Source organism: Diorhabda carinulata, chromosome 10 (assembly GCF_026250575.1).
Source record: "Diorhabda carinulata isolate Delta chromosome 10, icDioCari1.1, whole genome shotgun sequence".
Classification (NCBI taxonomy): Eukaryota; Metazoa; Arthropoda; class Insecta; order Coleoptera; family Chrysomelidae; genus Diorhabda; species Diorhabda carinulata.
In genome coordinates, this window is record NC_079469.1 from 197,501 (window position 1) to 205,230 (window position 7,730).

Below are 7,730 nucleotides of genomic sequence, written 5' to 3' on the forward strand. Positions count from 1 at the left end.
GCAAATATTGTGTATTATATATATAAAAGTGTAATATAATATATATTTTTCATAGACGATCGCATATGAATCGCTCACGATAGAACGCTAGCTAAATTCGCGATCTCGCAATAGATATTTAACTTGTGGATAAATTGATATAATATCTGAAAAGGGAACCGCTAGCAATATACGTTAATATATTGGAGGAGAACGGGGACCCTTTCAGAAAACTATATAATCCACCGATGTGGAATGACCGAAACAACGTCTTTACGTAAATTATAACGAGTTTATTAAAATTTAACGAGACGTCAACTTCGATACACCACACATATATGTGCGCTGTACAACGGTACGCCTTCTACATTAACATTAATAAAGATGTATAGTGAAAATATATAAAAGATGTATTGTGAATATTAAAAAGAAGTATTATGAAATTACATGTTTTGTATTTAGAAGCCGTCCGAGGTGTATCTATCACATAAAAGTGTTATGAAAATATTAACAATAAGGAAAAAAAGTATTATGAAATTAGATGGCCGCTCGATGTATGAACGTACGAGGTGTATTATATAAAAGTTGTATGAAAATAGAAATAATAATGAAAAACAAGTATTATGAAATTAAATTCCGCTCGATATAGGAACTTGTCGAGAAAGATGATTTGTGAAGTTGAATGGAGATGTTTTGTATGTAGAAGTCGTCCGAGGTGTATGACATAAAAGTGTTATGAAAATATTAACCATAAGGAAAAAAAGTATTATGAAATTAGATGGCCGCTCGATGTATGAACGTACGAGGTGTATTATATAAAAGTTGTATGAAAATAGAAATAATAATAAAAAACAAGTATTATGAAATTAAATTCCGCTCGATATAGCAATTTGTCGAGAAAGATGATTTGTGAAAATTGAGTGGAGATGTTTTGTATTTAAAAGCCGTCCGAGGTGTATGACATAAAAGTGTTATGAAAATATTAACAATAAGGAAAAAAAGTATTATGAATTTAGATCGCCGCTCGATGTATGAACGTACGAGGTGTATTATATAAAAGTTGTATGAAAATAGAAATAATAATGAAAAACAAGTATTATGAAATTAAATTCCGCTCGATATAGCAATTTGTCGAAAAAGATGATTTGTGAAAATTGAGTGGAGATGTTTTGTATTTAAAAGCCGTCCGAGGTGTATCTATCACATAAAAGTGTTATGAAAATATTAACAATAAGGAAAAAAAGTATTATGAAATTAGATGGCCGCTCGATGTATGAACGTACGAGGTGTATTATATAAAAGTTGTATGAAAATAGAAATAATAATGAAAAACAAGTATTATGAAATTAAATTCCGCTCGATATAGGAACTTGTCGAGAAAGATGATTTGTGAAGTTGAATGGAGATGTTTTGTATGTAGAAGCCGTCCGAGGTGTATGACATAAAAGTGTTATGAAAATATTAACAATAAGGAAAAAAAGTATTATGAAATTAGATGGCCGCTCGATGTATGAACGTACGAGGTGTATTATATAAAAGTTGTATGAAAATAGAAATAATAATGAAAAACAAGTATTATGAAATTAAATTCCGCTCGATATAGGAACTTGTCGAGAAAGATGATTTGTGAAGTTGAATGGAGATGTTTTGTATGTAGAAGTCGTCCGAGGTGTATGACATAAAAGTGTTATGAAAATATTAACCATAAGGAAAAAAAGTATTATGAAATTAGATGGCCGCTCGATGTATGAACGTACGAGGTGTATTATATAAAAGTTGTATGAAAATAGAAATAATAATAAAAAACAAGTATTATGAAATTAAATTCCGCTCGATATAGCAATTTGTCGAGAAAGATGATTTGTGAAAATTGAGTGGAGATGTTTTGTATTTAAAAGCCGTCCGAGGTGTATGACATAAAAGTGTTATGAAAATATTAACAATAAGGAAAAAAAGTATTATGAATTTAGATCGCCGCTCGATGTATGAACGTACGAGGTGTATTATATAAAAGTTGTATGAAAATAGAAATAATAATGAAAAACAAGTATTATGAAATTAAATTCCGCTCGATATAGCAATTTGTCGAAAAAGATGATTTGTGAAAATTGAGTGGAGATGTTTTGTATTTAAAAGCCGTCCGAGGTGTATCTATCACATAAAAGTGTTATGAAAATATTAACAATAAGGAAAAAAAGTATTATGAAATTAGATGGCCGCTCGATGTATGAACGTACGAGGTGTATTATATAAAAGTTGTATGAAAATAGAAATAATAATGAAAAACAAGTATTATGAAATTAAATTCCGCTCGATATAGCAATTTGTCGAGTAAGATGATTTGTGAAAATTGAGTGGAGATGTTTTGTATTTAAAAGCCGTCCGAGGTGTATGACATAAAAGTGTTATGAAAATATTAACAATAAGGAAAAAAAGTATTATGAATTTAGATCGCCGCTCGATGTATGAACGTACGAGGTGTATTATATAAAAGTTGTATGAAAATAGAAATAATAATGAAAAACAAGTATTATGAAATTAAATTCCGCTCGATATAGGAACTTGTCGAGAAAGATGATTTGTGAAGTTGAATGGAGATGTTTTGTATGTAGAAGTCGTCCGAGGTGTATGACATAAAAATGTTATGAAAATATTAACCATAAGGAAAAAAAGTATTATGAAATTAGATCGCCGCTCGATGTATGAACGTACGAGGTGTATTATATAAAAGTTGTATGAAAATAGAAATAATAATGAAAAACAAGTATTATGAAATTAAATTCCGCTCGATATAGCAATTTGTCGAGTAAGATGATTTGTGAAAATTGAGTGGAGATGTTTTGTATTTAAAAGCCGTCCGAGGTGTATGACATAAAAGTGTTATGAAAATATTAACAATAAGGAAAAAAAGTATTATGAATTTAGATCGCCGCTCGATGTATGAACGTACGAGGTGTATTATATAAAAGTTGTATGAAAATAGAAATAATAATGAAAAACAAGTATTATGAAATTAAATTCCGCTCGATATAGGAACTTGTCGAGAAAGATGATTTGTGAAGTTGAATGGAGATGTTTTGTATGTAGAAGTCGTCCGAGGTGTATGACATAAAAATGTTATGAAAATATTAACCATAAGGAAAAAAAGTATTATGAAATTAGATCGCCGCTCGATGTATGAACGTACGAGGTGTATTATATAAAAGTTGTATGAAAATAGAAATAATAATGAAAAACAAGTATTATGAAATTAAATTCCGCTCGATATAGGAACTTGTCGAGAAAGATGATTTGTGAAGTTGAATGGAGATGTTTTGTATGTAGAAGTCGTCCGAGGTGTATGACATAAAAATGTTATGAAAATATTAACCATAAGGAAAAAAAGTATTATGAAATTAGATCGCCGCTCGATGTATGAACGTACGAGGTGTATTATATAAAAGTTGTATGAAAATAGAAATAATAATGAAAAACAAGTATTATGAAATTAAATTCCGCTCGATATAGCAATTTGTCGAAAAAGATGATTTGTGAAAATTGAGTGGAGATGTTTTGTATTTAAAAGCCGTCCGAGGTGTATCTATCACATAAAAGTGTTATGAAAATATTAACAATAAGGAAAAAAAGTATTATGAAATTAGATGGCCGCTCGATGTATGAACGTACGAGGTGTATTATATAAAAGTTGTATGAAAATAGAAATAATAATGAAAAACAAGTATTATGAAATTAAATTCCGCTCGATATAGGAACTTGTCGAGAAAGATGATTTGTGAAAATTGAGTGGAGATGTTTTGTATTTAAAAGCCGTCCGAGGTGTATGACATAAAAGTGTTATGAAAATATTAACAATAAGGAAAAAAAGTATTATGAATTTAGATCGCCGCTCGATGTATGAACGTACGAGGTGTATTATATAAAAGTTGTATGAAAATAGAAATAATAATGAAAAACAAGTATTATGAAATTAAATTCCGCTCGATATAGGAACTTGTCGAGAAAGATGATTTGTGAAGTTGAATGGAGATGTTTTGTATGTAGAAGTCGTCCGAGGTGTATGACATAAAAATGTTATGAAAATATTAACCATAAGGAAAAAAAGTATTATGAAATTAGATCGCCGCTCGATGTATGAACGTACGAGGTGTATTATATAAAAGTTGTATGAAAATAGAAATAATAATGAAAAACAAGTATTATGAAATTAAATTCCGCTCGATATAGCAATTTGTCGAGTAAGATGATTTGTGAAAATTGAGTGGAGATGTTTTGTATTTAAAAGCCGTCCGAGGTGTATGACATAAAAGTGTTATGAAAATATTAACAATAAGGAAAAAAAGTATTATGAATTTAGATCGCCGCTCGATGTATGAACGTACGAGGTGTATTATATAAAAGTTGTATGAAAATAGAAATAATAATGAAAAACAAGTATTATGAAATTAAATTCCGCTCGATATAGGAACTTGTCGAGAAAGATGATTTGTGAAGTTGAATGGAGATGTTTTGTATGTAGAAGTCGTCCGAGGTGTATGACATAAAAATGTTATGAAAATATTAACCATAAGGAAAAAAAGTATTATGAAATTAGATCGCCGCTCGATGTATGAACGTACGAGGTGTATTATATAAAAGTTGTATGAAAATAGAAATAATAATGAAAAACAAGTATTATGAAATTAAATTCCGCTCGATATAGGAACTTGTCGAGAAAGATGATTTGTGAAGTTGAATGGAGATGTTTTGTATGTAGAAGTCGTCCGAGGTGTATGACATAAAAATGTTATGAAAATATTAACCATAAGGAAAAAAAGTATTATGAAATTAGATCGCCGCTCGATGTATGAACGTACGAGGTGTATTATATAAAAGTTGTATGAAAATAGAAATAATAATGAAAAACAAGTATTATGAAATTAAATTCCGCTCGATATAGGAACTTGTCGAGAAAGATGATTTGTGAAGTTGAATGGAGATGTTTTGTATGTAGAAGTCGTCCGAGGTGTATGACATAAAAATGTTATGAAAATATTAACCATAAGGAAAAAAAGTATTATGAAATTAGATGGCCGCTCGATGTATGAACGTACGAGGTGTATTATATAAAAGTTGTATGAAAATAGAAATAATAATAAAAAACAAGTATTATGAAATTAAATTCCGCTCGATATAGCAATTTGTCGAGAAAGATGATTTGTGAAAATTGAGTGGAGATGTTTTGTATTTAAAAGCCGTCCGAGGTGTATGACATAAAAGTGTTATGAAAATATTAACAATAAGGAAAAAAAGTATTATGAATTTAGATCGCCGCTCGATGTATGAACGTACGAGGTGTATTATATAAAAGTTGTATGAAAATAGAAATAATAATGAAAAACAAGTATTATGAAATTAAATTCCGCTCGATATAGCAATTTGTCGAAAAAGATGATTTGTGAAAATTGAGTGGAGATGTTTTGTATTTAAAAGCCGTCCGAGGTGTATGACATAAAAGTGTTATGAAAATATTAACAATAAGGAAAAAAAGTATTATGAATTTAGATCGCCGCTCGATGTATGAACGTACGAGGTGTATTATATAAAAGTTGTATGAAAATAGAAATAATAATGAAAAACAAGTATTATGAAATTAAATTCCGCTCGATATAGGAACTTGTCGAGAAAGATGATTTGTGAAGTTGAATGGAGATGTTTTGTATGTAGAAGTCGTCCGAGGTGTATGACATAAAAATGTTATGAAAATATTAACCATAAGGAAAAAAAGTATTATGAAATTAGATCGCCGCTCGATGTATGAACGTACGAGGTGTATTATATAAAAGTTGTATGAAAATAGAAATAATAATGAAAAACAAGTATTATGAAATTAAATTCCGCTCGATATAGGAACTTGTCGAGAAAGATGATTTGTGAAGTTGAATGGAGATGTTTTGTATGTAGAAGCCGTCCGAGGTGTATGACATAAAAGTGTTATGAAAATATTAACAATAAGGAAAAAAAGTATTATGAAATTAGATGGCCGCTCGATGTATGAACGTACGAGGTGTATTATATAAAAGTTGTATGAAAATAGAAATAATAATGAAAAACAAGTATTATGAAATTAAATTCCGCTCGATATAGCAATTTGTCGAGAAAGATGATTTGTGAAAATTGAGTGGAGATGTTTTGTATTTAAAAGCCGTCCGAGGTGTATCTATCACATAAAAGTGTTATGAAAATATTAACAATAAGGAAAAAAAGTATTATGAAATTAGATGGCCGCTCGATGTATGAACGTACGAGGTGTATTATATAAAAGTTGTATGAAAATAGAAATAATAATAAAAAACAAGTATTATGAAATTAAATTCCGCTCGATATAGCAATATGTCGAGAAAGATGATTTGTGAAAATTGAGTGGAGATGTTTTGTATTTAAAAGCCGTCCGAGGTGTATGACATAAAAGTGTTATGAAAATATTAACAATAAGGAAAAAAAGTATTATGAATTTAGATCGCCGCTCGATGTATGAACGTACGAGGTGTATTATATAAAAGTTGTATGAAAATAGAAATAATAATGAAAAACAAGTATTATGAAATTAAATTCCGCTCGATATAGCAATTTGTCGAGAAAGATGATTTGTGAAAATTGAGTGGAGATGTTTTGTATTTAAAAGCCGTCCGAGGTGTATGACATAAAAGTGTTATGAAAATATTAACAATAAGGAAAAAAAGTATTATGAAATTAGATCGCCGCTCGATGTATGAACGTACGAGGTGTATTATATAAAAGTTGTATGAAAATAGAAATAATAATGAAAAACAAGTATTATGAAATTTAATTCCGCTCGATATAGGAACTTGTCGAGAAAGATGATTTGTGAAGTTGAATGGAGATGTTTTGTATGTAGAAGTCGTCCGAGGTGTATGACATAAAAGTGTTATGAAAATATTAACCATAAGGAAAAAAAGTATTATGAAATTAGATCGCCGCTCGATGTATGAACGTACGAGGTGTATTATATAAAAGTTGTATGAAAATAGAAATAATAATAAAAAACAAGTATTATGAAATTAAATTCCGCTCGATATAGCAATTTGTCGAGAAAGATGATTTGTGAAAATTGAGTGGAGATGTTTTGTATTTAGAAGCCGTCCGAGGTGTATCTATCACATAAAAGTGTTATGAAAATATTAACAATAAGGAAAAAAAGTATTATGAAATTAGATGGCCGCTCGATGTATGAACGTACGAGGTGTATTATATAAAAGTTGTATGAAAATAGAAATAATAATGAAAAACAAGTATTATGAAATTAAATTCCGCTCGATATAGGAACTTGTCGAGAAAGATGATTTGTGAAGTTGAATGGAGATGTTTTGTATGTAGAAGTCGTCCGAGGTGTATGACATAAAAATGTTATGAAAATATTAACCATAAGGAAAAAAAGTATTATGAAATTAGATCGCCGCTCGATGTATGAACGTACGAGGTGTATTATATAAAAGTTGTATGAAAATAGAAATAATAATGAAAAACAAGTATTATGAAATTTAATTCCGCTCGATATAGGAACTTGTCGAGAAAGATGATTTGTGAAGTTAAATGGAGATGTTTTGTATGTAGAAGTCGTCCGAGGTGTATGACATAAAAGTGTTATGAAAATATTAACCATAAGGAAAAAAAGTATTATGAAATTAGATCGCCGCTCGATGTATGAACGTACGAGGTGTATTATATAAAAGTTGTATGAAAATAGAAATAAT